Genomic DNA, 13,046 nt, shown 5'->3' on the forward strand with positions numbered 1-13,046 from the left:
CTGATGTCAAAGTGCAGACATCAACCAAATTGGGGAAGCAGTTTACTTTGTCAAAGAAAAGGAAAGTGGATAGTGAAGTGTTCAAGGCATTTAGGCAGCTGGATTTTGACCCTGGCACTATTGAGAAAGCTAAGGGACCGGTTGACATTGAGGATGTTGACATGGCTATACACATGTTAGCACAGGTTAAGAAATTTGTCCAGAAACAGTAGTTGCAGATAGATAATCACATGCATGCAATGTCCAAAACAGGGGCAGCTTAGGTGTTACTGCAGGAGCATGTTGACATGGTCAAGAATTTGCCTATGGAAATGGAGGATTTGAAGATCAAGCACAAGGATGAGATGCAGATTGTTTTGGGGCAACATAAAGATGAATTGGCCAAGGTCAAATTGTCTTTAGGGCTATTCGGAGAATGGACCATGACCTTGGAAGGGAAGGCCAGCAATGAGTTAGAGCAGCTGGCTAACAAAAATGTAGAAATGCAGGTCCAAATTTTGATGTTTGATCAAAGACTTCATCCTTTGTTGGATATGGAGAAACAGGTGTTGTCTCAAGAGGAATTGGATGTGACTGGGGTTTTAATGTCAGAAGGGGATGTGCAAGTCCTTAAGCAGCAACTCAAGAATACAATGGAAGAGGTATGGAAATCTATGAAAGCTAGATTGATTATTGTGTTGAAGCATCCATATCAAAATGGTGAACTGGCTTTGTGAGTGCACATGAAGCTAATTTGCTGACAGAGGTAGCTCAATTTAAGAAGGAAAGAGAGTTTGGGATTAAGAAGGTATAGGAGCTTAAAGCAAAGCACAAGGAGAAGCTGGTGATTGAAGAGCATCCACAATGTACAAAACAGGCTAAGTTTTCAGATAAACCACTGCCTGACATGGAAAATATAGAATTGGAAAAGAAGCAAAGTGCTGAGCCAGAATTGGAGATTGATGAAGATGTTCTAGCAGGGTTTGCAGTACCAGTTGTGGAAACTTCTGACCCAGTAGGAGTTTCCCTTTCTCAAGTTGAGGGTGTTGTTTCTGAGGCTATGGAAAAATGATGTAGAATTTGGCATTTTCAGACTGTGCAGCATATGTAGTTTTTTGGAACTTGTTTTGTGGTCATGTTCTTTTTTGATCAAGGGATATGTAAGTTGCTTAAGCTTCCATAGGATTGCCTCAATGAAGAATTGAGAGAGGAAGCTTGGGTTTTCTATAGTAGCAAGCATTGTATCTATATAATTGGGGTTTAGGCTACATGAAATCATCACACATACACAAGTTTTGAGTTTTTCTTGGTCTCATGTATGAATGGAACTTCCATGGCTGAATTGAAGTTTTTTTTCTTTATTTTAAAGTTTTAAATACTTGGTTTTGTTATCGATTACTCCACGAACTCTCACAATCAGATTCCAGGTGCCTTCCTAAGTGTACCACAAACGTTTCAGCAATGTGCTAAAAAAAGAATGTGTGTAAGCATGCATTTTGACCTCTATCATAATCTATGTTGTAAATAACACGGGATGATGGTGGGAGTGAAGATGGATCACATCTTCAAAAGAGAGCCATTGATTTGCTTTACATTTTGACCTCTATGATAATCTATGTTGTAAATAACATAGGATGGTGGAAGATATTCATGGTGGGAGTGAAGATGGATCATATCTTTAAACGATAGTCACCGATTTGCTTCGTCAGCATAAGAAAAATTTGAGAAATTTTGTTTCTCCAACTTGGGGTGATGCTATTTGTTGCGAAGGGAATACGATCCTTTCAAAAAAAGGCACCTTAAAAAAAAGTGCCAAAAACTATAATGGCACACATTATGGTCATTTGGGTAGACATTGAAAGCTTGGCATCCCATATGGTCAAATCTCATGAATTTATGTGTTCAAAACTATTAAATTAGGGTAGGAGATTAAGTTCAATGTTAATCTTGATGGAATGATGCATACACACAGTCCAGTTTCTCTTTTAATATGAAAACATGTACCGTGCCCCCTCCCTTCCCTTCCCTTCCCTTCTTCTTTGTGACCATCACCATGGAGTGGTCTGTTGAAATGGATGAGAATTGTGATAATGTTAGTGCCCCCATGAGAGCTTCTCAAGCAGCACATGTGAAGAAGATGATGACATACACAAAGCTACTTGGTGAATTCAATGTTTTTTTAAAAAAATCATGGAATTCAAAGGCAGTTTGATGTAGGTATACTCCGTAGCAAAATTTTATTGCTAAGGGGAAGAACAAGCACATTGCAGAAGTTGTTGGAGCATTGATGAATGAGAAGAGCATGTCTCATTTCTATTGGGATGAGACTGTTGCTATAGATATCTACATTATGAGCAAGACCCCTATTGCTGTTGTTGTACATGATGACACCGAAAGAAAAGTTTTGTGGTGAAAACCTGTATGTATCAGAGTTTAAAGTGTTTGGATGTATTTCGTATGTGCATGTTATGGGATGAACTAAGAAGTAAGCTTGACCCAAAAGCAAAAAAAAGGTGTGTTCATTGGTTATTCCCTGGAGAAAAAAGGATACACATGTTACAATCCTGTCACCCCACAGGTAAAGTGAGGGTGAGCAAAAATTCTGTTTTTGATGAAATGGCAAGTTGGTATGCTAATGTGAAAGATGGTTTAGGGGATGATTTAAGAGAGAATGTGGCTGCAAAAAATGTAGATGCACAGTTGCAAGTTTTGAGTGGGTCGTGTTACCATACATATGTGGTAGTGGATGTGTGTGAACACACGTCGGGGCATTTTTTCTCTCACTAATAGGTTTTTTTCATGTGCATTTTATATACACGTCATTCTAGGGCTAAATTATCTTTCATTGCACAGTAAGTAATATTACTCTCTGTTGTGTGCCTTCAGCTTCCTTCGTCTTCTCCAAGCTGTGTGTATTTCCCTGCAGCCCTATTTCCAACAATTGGTATCAGAGCAGTCAGGATTAGTCGCCAGTATCGCCAGCACACGTCTGTACACTTTCTCAGATTTTAGTGAGCTTTGGTGAGTGTCATCATGCTATAAACGGGAGTGCGGAGAGCCCTGAAAATATCAAGAACAACATAATACAATCCATAAAATTGACAGATCTGCATACGTGGAACATCTGCAAGCACGTAATCAAAGCGAGAGTGGCAGAGAGCGGGATAGAGCGAGAGATCACATGCAGGTGCACCTCCTAGAGCGGAGTGCTACATCGGTGCATCGAGAAAGAGGAGAGGAGAGAAGAAAGACACAAGCATTGGGTGCAATCTTCCCGTGCAAGAGTGAGTATTTTCCTCTTGCATGTATTTACTTATAGATTTCTTGAATGCTCAAAAATGAGTACAAATTGACCGGTTGGTCATAAATGGCCAAAGCTCATGAAGAGCACTTGAATACGAAAATGTACATAAAATGTATATCTGTTCACATAGACCTTTATTCAATTAAGCCTTTTTCCACCTGTCAGCTGCACTAGATATTAAAACATCAATTTCATGACATACTTCTCCGTTAGAAAGCAATTATCCTCAGTTGCAAAGATAACAATCTACAAACCATACTTGTCAAAAATAGTGATGATTAGTATTCTGTGTCAAGAATATCCCATACTGAAAGAAAATTTCATAAAGCTAAACAATATTGCTTATGTCTGTCGTCGTCCACATACTGCTTATTCTATGACACATACCTCTAGAATAAGTAGTATATGTCATACCCTAATGAAGCAGAATATCATTGGTCACATTCATCAATCAATAAGTCAATTCTCATCAATGTCAATACCAATGCCATAAACATTTTCACGATAGAAAATCATCATATTCCAAATCCCATTTTCAAAGTATAAGTTCAAATTCAAATATCTGCCAACATATACCCATTTCAAATCCAAATCCAAATATCTTTCATTTTGTATACCCGAGTAACAAAATCATGTCAAGGACAGTGGTGGCCATCCACTGCATCATGATTTCGTGATCGGTGTTACCTAATTCAGTGAATCTACACTAATAAAACATGTTGCCTAAATCAGTGAATCTGCACTAATGTGGTCTAAATCGAGGAATCTACATTTGGTATTGTTTAAAATTCATAAATCTGTAGTTTGTTGTTGTGCTACCTAAATCGGTGAATCTGCACTTGCGCTGCCTAAATCAACAGATCTGCATGGACAAGTGGTGTTGTTGAAATCGGTGAATTTGTGTGCACGTGACCAATGGACCAGACAAGACATAAAAAATATTTACTATTTGTTTGACACCACTTTGGAGTATAGCAAATCACTTACAAACTGTTTCTCCATCAATGCAAAGTATCGTAGCTCGTGGGAGTATCTACATAGCTTAATGTCAAATGTTCTCAGTAAAATTTCCATTTAGTGCAGAGCTCAAGTCACCATATGAGAAATGGCTAGGTTAATAGCTCGAAAGATAAGAAAGCAAGGAGGTAATGGATGTATGTATCTAGATTGTATACTGCATTTGAAAATATATATACCTATGTGTGCGTGTGGAGAGAGGCACAAGTAAGAGAAAGTTACAGCTGTCAAACTTTCACCAAAGTATAGTTAACAAATTCAAAATGTGTTAATTTTGTGTTAATAATTTGGCCATGAAATAAAAGAATATTCCATCTATTGAAACTTAAATTTGATATAAGTGTTTGATTGCACATTTAGAACGTACAGTCTTGGCACCTTGACTTGACAATGGCAATGTTAAAAATAAATTAAACTGGAACACAATTAATATTTGGTCATGAAATAAAAGAATATTTCGTCTATTGAAAATTAAATTCGATATAAGTGTTTGATTGCACATTTAGAACATACGGTCTTGGCACCTTGACTCGACAATGGCAATGCTAAAAATAAATTAAATTGGAACGCAAATAAAAATTATCCAAAACCTTGTTGAAATTGAAACATGAGACAACTTAGCAAGAATAAAACTTCTGCAGTTCTAACTTAATTTCATAGGATCGATTAAAAAGTGAGGTGGAATGGATTAGTCCAACAAATTATGAACAACACAAAAATGATTCGATTTGAGCTACGCTTTTTTAGAAGTTTCCATTTACGACAGGGATGTCTAATTAGCTTGAATAGAAAAAAAAGGATGCATCAAGTAGGGATACCGATTTGCACATTGATGAGACACTCATACAGTGTGTGTGTGTGTGTGTGTGTGTGTGTGTGTGTGTGTGTGTGTGTGTGTGTGTGTGTGTGTGTGTGTGTGTGTGTGTGTGTGTGTGCGTGTGCGTGCGCGAGCGCTATATCATCTGAATTGACAAGTGAGTGAGTGTGTGTGTGTGTGTGTGTGTGTGTGTGTGTGTGTGTGTGTGTGTGTGTGTGTGTGTGTGTGTGTGTGTGTGTGTGTGTGTGTGTGTGTGTAACGGTTGATTACAAATCAAGTGTGGTGTGGGCATACAAAGGTGTATGTAAGGTCAGTGAGTGTGGAAGCTATCCCTATTGAAATTAGGGTTGCACAGAAACGCACACAGCTTGGAGAAGACAAAGGAAGCTCAAGGCACACAATAGAGAATATGTTACTTAGTGTGCAATGGAAAGATAGATAGCACTAGAGTGATGGGTGTATATACAATGCACGGGGGAAAAACCTCCTAAAGAGGAAAAAAATGCCCCGGCAGTCCTATTGTGTTCACACACATCACTACCACATGTATACGGTAACAAATCCCCCCGAAGTGATGTGGTGAACAAGTGTTGGCACATGAGTAAATGGAAGTGCCATGCCCTGAGGACATGATCAGTCCACAAAGGGGAGTAAGCCCAAAGATTTGCGGAAAGCTTCGAGCTTCTCACGAGACAATGCCTTTGTGAAAAGATATGCAAGGTTGTCCTGTGTTGGCACATAAGCCAAGCTGATCTCTCCTATTGAGAGCCTCTCCCTGACATAGTGGTAATGCACCTCAATGTGCTTTGTGCGAGCATGAAAAACTGGGATCCTCGCAACTGCAAGTGTGCTCTGACTATCAGTGTAGATAGTGTTGGGAGTGTCCTGTCACACCCAAATCAGCCATAAGGCGTCTGAGCCATACACACTCAACCGTAGCTGTGAAGACTGCATTGTACTCAGCCTCACAACTCAAAGTAGCCACAGAAGGCTGCTTCTTGCTCAACCATGATATACATGCATTGCCAAGCATGAAACAAAAACCACTCGTGGACACTTGCGTGTCAAAACAACCAGCCCAATCTGAGTCCGAAAAAGCATGTAAATTTGGCGGCAATGATACCCCCTTGGGGTAAAACAAGCCAAGATGTAAAGTGCCGCTGAGGTAGCGAAAAATCCTCTTGACAGCCTGCCAATGCTTAGACCCTGGGCTATGCATAAATCTGCCGACCTGTGAGATTGCAAACTAAATATTTGGCCTCGTGTTGCATACATAAATGAGGCAGCCAACAGCAGTTTGGTAAAGAGTGACATCAGTAGGATCGCCAACATCATGTAGACTCAACTCTAAACTTGTTTTCATGGGAGTGGCAATAGGTTTGTAGTCCTCAAGTCCAAACTTACATAGTAATGTCTCTATGTAACTTTTCTGACACAAGGCAATACCACCATCACAGTGCTTAAACTGTATACCCAAATAATGATGCAACAATCCCAAATCTTCATCCTGAAAGTAGCATTCAAATCAGCCTTAAATTCAGCAATATGTCTCTCATTTGGTCCAATGATCAGCAAATCATCTACAGAAAGAACCACAATGAGAAGTACATCACCCTCACGCCTTACATACAATGTGCTTTTTGTTGGATTGTTACGAAAGCCTTGTTTGACCAAATGAGTGTCAGCTTTCTCATACCAAGCACGAGGAGATTGCTTCAACCCATACAAAGCCTTGTTACATTTGCACACTTTGTCCTCTTGTCCTTCTTGACAAAATCGCGAGGCTGCGTTACATAAACTTCCTCAAATATGTTACCATTCAAGAAAGCAGTAACAATGTCTGATTGATATACATCCCAACCAAAATGAGCTGCCAATGCACATAGAAAACGCACAACAGTCATACGCCAGTGGGAGCAAAGGTTTCTTCATAATTTATGACTTTTTGTTGTGCATAACCCTTTGCAACAAGTCGAGCCTTTATGGCGATCGATCTCACCATCCGGCTTGCGTTTCAACTTGTAAACCCACTTTGTACCGATGGCCTTTTTTCCAGGAGGCAAATCACATATAAGTCCATGTGTCATTTTCTATAAGTGCATCATATTCTGATTGCGTGGCAGCCATCCAATTTTTTGAATTATGTGCTTCATCAAAAGACAGAGGTTCCTCAACATCATGTAAGCTAGACACAGACAAAGCATAACAATCTGGTTCATAAGATGCATGGCGAGAGCCTGAACGAGTACGACTAGACAAAGGTGCATCCAATTTACTGTCACACAAAGTGTGCACCTGCCAGGCTCATTTTCATCCCTTTCTTCATCAAGTACATTATGTACATCTGCATCAGCAATAGGCTGATCTGTAACATTTTCAGAAACCCACATAGGTTGTACATTGTCTCATTGGAACTTACATTCGTATTTCCACCACTAAAAAGAGGCAACAAAGTGTCATAAATGTCCTGTGAGCTTACATTAATGTCTCTAGTACATGATAGCAAGGGCTGAACAGAATCTTTCACAAACACTACATCCCGTGAAAACAGAATACGTTTTATTGCGGATGATACAACCTGTAACCTTTGTTTTCAGCACTATAACCAATAAAAATACATTTGACAACCTTATCATCCAATTTTCTACGTTGTGTTTGTGGCACCAAAGCATATGCCAAACAGCCAAAAACACGCATGTGCTCAATAGCAGGCTTTCTATCATGCCATGCTTCATATGGAGTAATAGACTGCAAATCTTTTGTAGGACACCCATTTAGTACATAAGTGGCACACCTGATGGCCTCAAGCCAAAAAGAATGCGGCAAAGCTTGACTTTTGACCATACATCGTGCCATTTATTAAGTGACCTGTTTTTCCTCTCAGCAACACCATTTTGTTGAGGTGTATAAGGCACTGTACATTGGTGTTTTTTCCCACGACTAGCCAAAAATGCATTGAATTCATGAGACATATACTCCCCTCCTCGATCGGAACGGAGGGTGCCCATAATACATTTCGAGACATTTTCAACCATAACTAGAAACCGTTTGAAGCACATAAAAACTTCGGACTTCGCTTTAAGAGGAAATACCCATGCATGCCTTGAGTAATCATCAATGAAAGTCACGAAGTAAAGGTAATTGCCCAAGGACGGAGTTTGCATGAGTCCACAAACATCACTGTGCACAAGCTGCAACCTGCATGTGTCCTGAACTGAACCATCCTTTGGAAACTTAGAATGCTGCATCTTGCCCAGAATGCAGCCTTCACAAACATGTTTGACAAGTACTTCAAGAAGCGGCAAAGAAGCAACCATATTAGATTTCTGCATACACAGCAAATTGACAAAATTCAAATGACCAAAACGTGCATGCTAAAGTTTTGCAGCTGAAATAGCCCTTGAATCTGCAACTACATTTGCAAAATTTTATCCACACTTTTCATACAAAGTGAGCTTATACATCCTACAACACAAAAGCCCAGATGCAACGATTTCATTACCAAAACTGAGATCATGAACTGTACATCTGTCATCCACAAATTTGACTACAAGTCCAAGTCTATCAAGTGCAAATACAGACAAAAGATTCTTCTTGATCCCAGGTACATAAAGTGCATCAACAAGTGTGAAAGAACTGCCATTAGCATCAGTAAGCACAATCTTTCCAACTCCCTGAATAGGATAAGAGGCATTGTTGGCATAGATGATTGAATTCCCATGAGGGACAAACTCGAGAGAGGTGAACAATTCACGAAGTGAGGTAATGTGCTTTGTAGCACCACTATCGAAATACCGCACATGTGAATCTGTAGCAACTGATAAGCATGCATCATGGACAACAGGATTGTAAGTGCACTCTGCACTAAAAGCCCATTCTGCATCAACATCAGCAACACAATCTCCTTCCACAGAAGACTCAACAATGGCTGCATTTGTAGTGGAACCAGCATTTGCAGTGGAACCACCCTCTTTCTTTTTAGTCTCTTTGGACTTCAACTTAGGACACTGCTTGATCAAGTGATCATTAGCTTTACAATAATGGCAACGCATCTTCTTTTTGCCCTTATCACCAGAATTTCCAAACGAATTGCTGCCAACAGAAGCATTAGGAACAGAAGTTTTGCCACTCGTAGCAAAACCATAAGAAGTGGTTGCATTGCTGTTACCACCCTTTCTTTGAGAAGCAATAAAAGCCTGTTCAAGTGCACGCTGTCTAGTCCTGTTTTTTCTGGAAAGTGACTCTTGCAACAGCAATGTGCATAATGCATCAAACTTGACAACTTCTGGATTTCCTTGGGTCATAAGTCACCAAGTACTAGCAAAAGTCTGGTAAGAATCTGGTAAGGCATCAAGAACAGTCAACACAAGGGAATTTTCTGAAATGACTTCACCTGCAGAAATAAGTTGCTCATTGATATCCTTGACACCAACAAGAAAAGTGTCCATATCATCTTCCTCATGCATAATCTTCGACTCCGGCTCTTTACGCAACAAAGCAATTTTAGCCTCATTGCGGCTTGCATAAAGACCTGTTAGAATATCCCAAGCCTGTTTTGCAGATTTTGTTGAACGGATGTGAGGAACAATGGTACCCTTCATAGACAATGCAATCAATGCATGAGCCTGCGCATCCTTTACATCCCAAAGAGCTTGTTCTGTCGTAGGCAAAACAACTCAAATAGCAGCAATCCTTGCAGCAAGACCTGCAACATCCTCAACATCGCCTACATCCTCAGAACCAGAACGTACATCAATGCCCTGCAAATATTCCAGACGCCCTTTGACACAAGAACATGTTGCATCATATAAGCCCACATAGGGTAATTGTCCCCATCCAACCTGTCCTCAGCAACAAACATCTTGAAGACATCTGTGTTGTTGTCAGCCATGGTAAATGTTGCACCTGATGTGAAACTGCCCGAAATAGAAGAAACGGAGCGGGAATAACACATGCTATATAGCACAAACCGTAGAAGACTGTAAGACAGTTGTTATGCAGAAAACGGCACTGACAGAAATTCTGCACAAAATGACCAAATTGTTGGTGCAGACCTGCCTGTAGCGGAGACGGAGGCCAAAACATTGTTGGAATTAGGGTTGCAAAGAAACGCACACAGCTTGGAGAAGACAAAGGAAGCTCAAGGCACACAATAAAGAGCATGTTACTTAGTGCTCAATGGAAAGATAGATATCCCTAGAGTGATGGGCGTATATACAATGCACAGGGGAAAAAACCTCCTAAAGAGGGAAAAAAATGCCCCGGCGGTCCTAGTGTGTTCACACACATCACTACCACATGTATATGGTAACAATCCCTAAGTTGGTATTCGTAATGCGTGCTTCCATTTTGCGAGCTCGTACCATAACCTTAAGCTTGTCATATTTTTAAGTCAACCTCCATAAGGGATAGAAAAAAATATTGTTGCAGTAAACTAGTGACGCCCTGGCAAGTGTGTTTGGTGATGTGCAATGTGAGGTCATTGCCATGAGCAACTTGACGTTGTTGAATAGTGTCTCCATTAATTTTTTCATGAGGATAGACTAACTACTCATATGATGTCACTTATGTTGTCTTATAGATTGTTGATTATTTTGTGTTGATCAACAACCCAATCCTCTTCATCTCACAAATTGTTAGTTCAATACACAGTGGTGTAGAGGCCACTAGACTTGAAGATCACCAAGTGCACGCCATAGCCACGATAAAAATGGGGGGAAGAGAAAGGGGTGGAGAGAGAGAGATGAGAGAGATGAAATGAAATGTTATATTAACCGTCTTCAAAAAGCCTATGAGACCAAATTGATACAATCCTTATGGATCTAATCCAATGCTTGGGTATTAAAATAAAATGAAGTAAAGTGAAAGACTTGAAATTAAAAGATTATAATCGTCAGATTAAAATCATCATGATCATCGTTAGTGCACGTGGATGCCCGACATTGGGCGTTGTCCGAGAAAGTATTGCATTGGTCGCTAAAGAGCTTTGTCGATGTCCGATGCTTCCATGCCATCGACCATCGACCAAGAGGGAAGGGGGAGAGGGGAGAAACAAAGAGAAATGAAATGAGATGTTATATTAAACGTCTTCAAAAGGCCAAAATTAAATATGAGGCCAAAGTGATACAATCCCTGTGAATCTAATCCAATGCCTGGGTACAAACGGGAGCGCAGAGAGCCCTGCAAATATCAAGAATAACATAATACACTCCATAAAATTGACAGATCTGCATAGCTGGCACATCCATAAGCACGTAAGTGAGGCTATACGCGAATAGAGAGAGACAGCGAGCGAGATAGAGTGAGAGAGCACGTGCACCTCCTAGAGCGGAGTGCTACACCGGCACACCAAGAAAGAGGAGAGGAGAGGAGAGAAGAAAGAAACAAGCACTGGGTGCAATCTCCCCCCGTGCAAGAGTGAGCATTTTCCTCTTGTACATATTTACTTATAGATTTGTTGAATGCTAAAAAATGAGTACAAGCTGTCCGGCCGATAATAAATGGCCAAAGCGCATAAAGAGCACTTGAATACTAAAATGTACATAAAATGTATATCCATTCACATAGACCTTTGCTCGGTTAAGCCTTTTTCATGTGTGAACTCTAGATAATAAAATATGAATACATTACACAGCACGTCGACAAATACGGGCTCAGATTTTTCATTTGGGCTCCGTTCCCACTATAGTCAGTACTGTGCAGGCGATTTCGTCATTTTGTGCAAATTTTTTGTCAGTGTCATTTTTTGCATACATATATTTTACAGTCTTCTACGGGTTGTGCTATATAACATGTGTTAATCTCGCTTCGTTTCTCCTCTTTTTGAATAATTTTCACATCAAATGCAAGCATTCGCCATGGCTGACAACAACACAATTGTGTTCAAGATATTTGTTGTTAGAGGATAAATTGGATGGGATGATTACCCAATGTGGGCTTACATGATGTAACATGTTCTTGTGTCAAAGGACTTTGGAATGTTGTGCAGAGCATCGATGTACATCTTGGTTCTGAGAATGCAGGCGATGTTGAGGATGTTGTAGGTTTTGGTGGTAAGATTGTTGTTGCCAGAGCTGTTTTGCGTACGACTGAGCAAGCTCGCTGGGATGTTAGAGATGCACAGGCTCATGCATTGATTGTGTTATCCGTGAAGCTGACTATTACTCCTTACATTCATTCAGCTAAATCTACAGAATAGGCTAAAGATATTTTGGCTTGTCTTTATGTAAGTCGCAATGAGGCTAAAATTGCATTGCTACGTAAAGAGCTAGAGTCGAAGATTATGCATGAGGAATATGAAATGGACACTTTCCTTGCTGATAACGAGGATATTAATGAGCAATTTATTTATGCCATGAAGTCATTTCTGATTGTTCCCTTGTTCAGATTGTTCTTGATGCTTTGTCAGATTCTTACCAGACTTTTACTACTACTTGGAGACTTATGACACAAGGAAATTGGAAGTTGTCAAGTTTGATGCATTATGCACATTGTTGTTGCAAGAGTCACTTTCAAGAAAAAACAGGGTTAAACAGCGTGCAGTTGAACATGCTTTTATTGCTACTCAGAGGAAAAGTGGTAACAACAATGTAGCCACTTCTCTTGGTTCTTCAACGAGTGGCATTGTTGATCACGCCTATTGCAATCTCTTATGCGGCTTCTGTCATCGTGTCAATTGTCGTGTTCATTTCTTCTATCGCACCTACGATCACCATTGCTTCGATGTTGTTCCTCTTCTCTCCACTTAGCCTTATGCTCAAGCTCCTTTTGCAAATCTGTCATTGGAAAAAAAAACGCACAGCCTGCTACCTACGCCAACCTGCATGAAGCAAGGTGATTGATTCGCATGACAGTCAAATCGAAAGCCTTTTACATCGAATACAGTTGCCTTCGAAGCATGGGCTGCATGTCAGATCCAGTATTGATCAA

The sequence above is a fragment of the Adiantum capillus-veneris genome, chromosome 11 (assembly GCF_014529385.1).
Source record: "Adiantum capillus-veneris isolate H3 chromosome 11, ASM1452938v2, whole genome shotgun sequence".
In the NCBI taxonomy this organism is placed as follows: Eukaryota; Viridiplantae; Streptophyta; class Polypodiopsida; order Polypodiales; family Pteridaceae; genus Adiantum; species Adiantum capillus-veneris.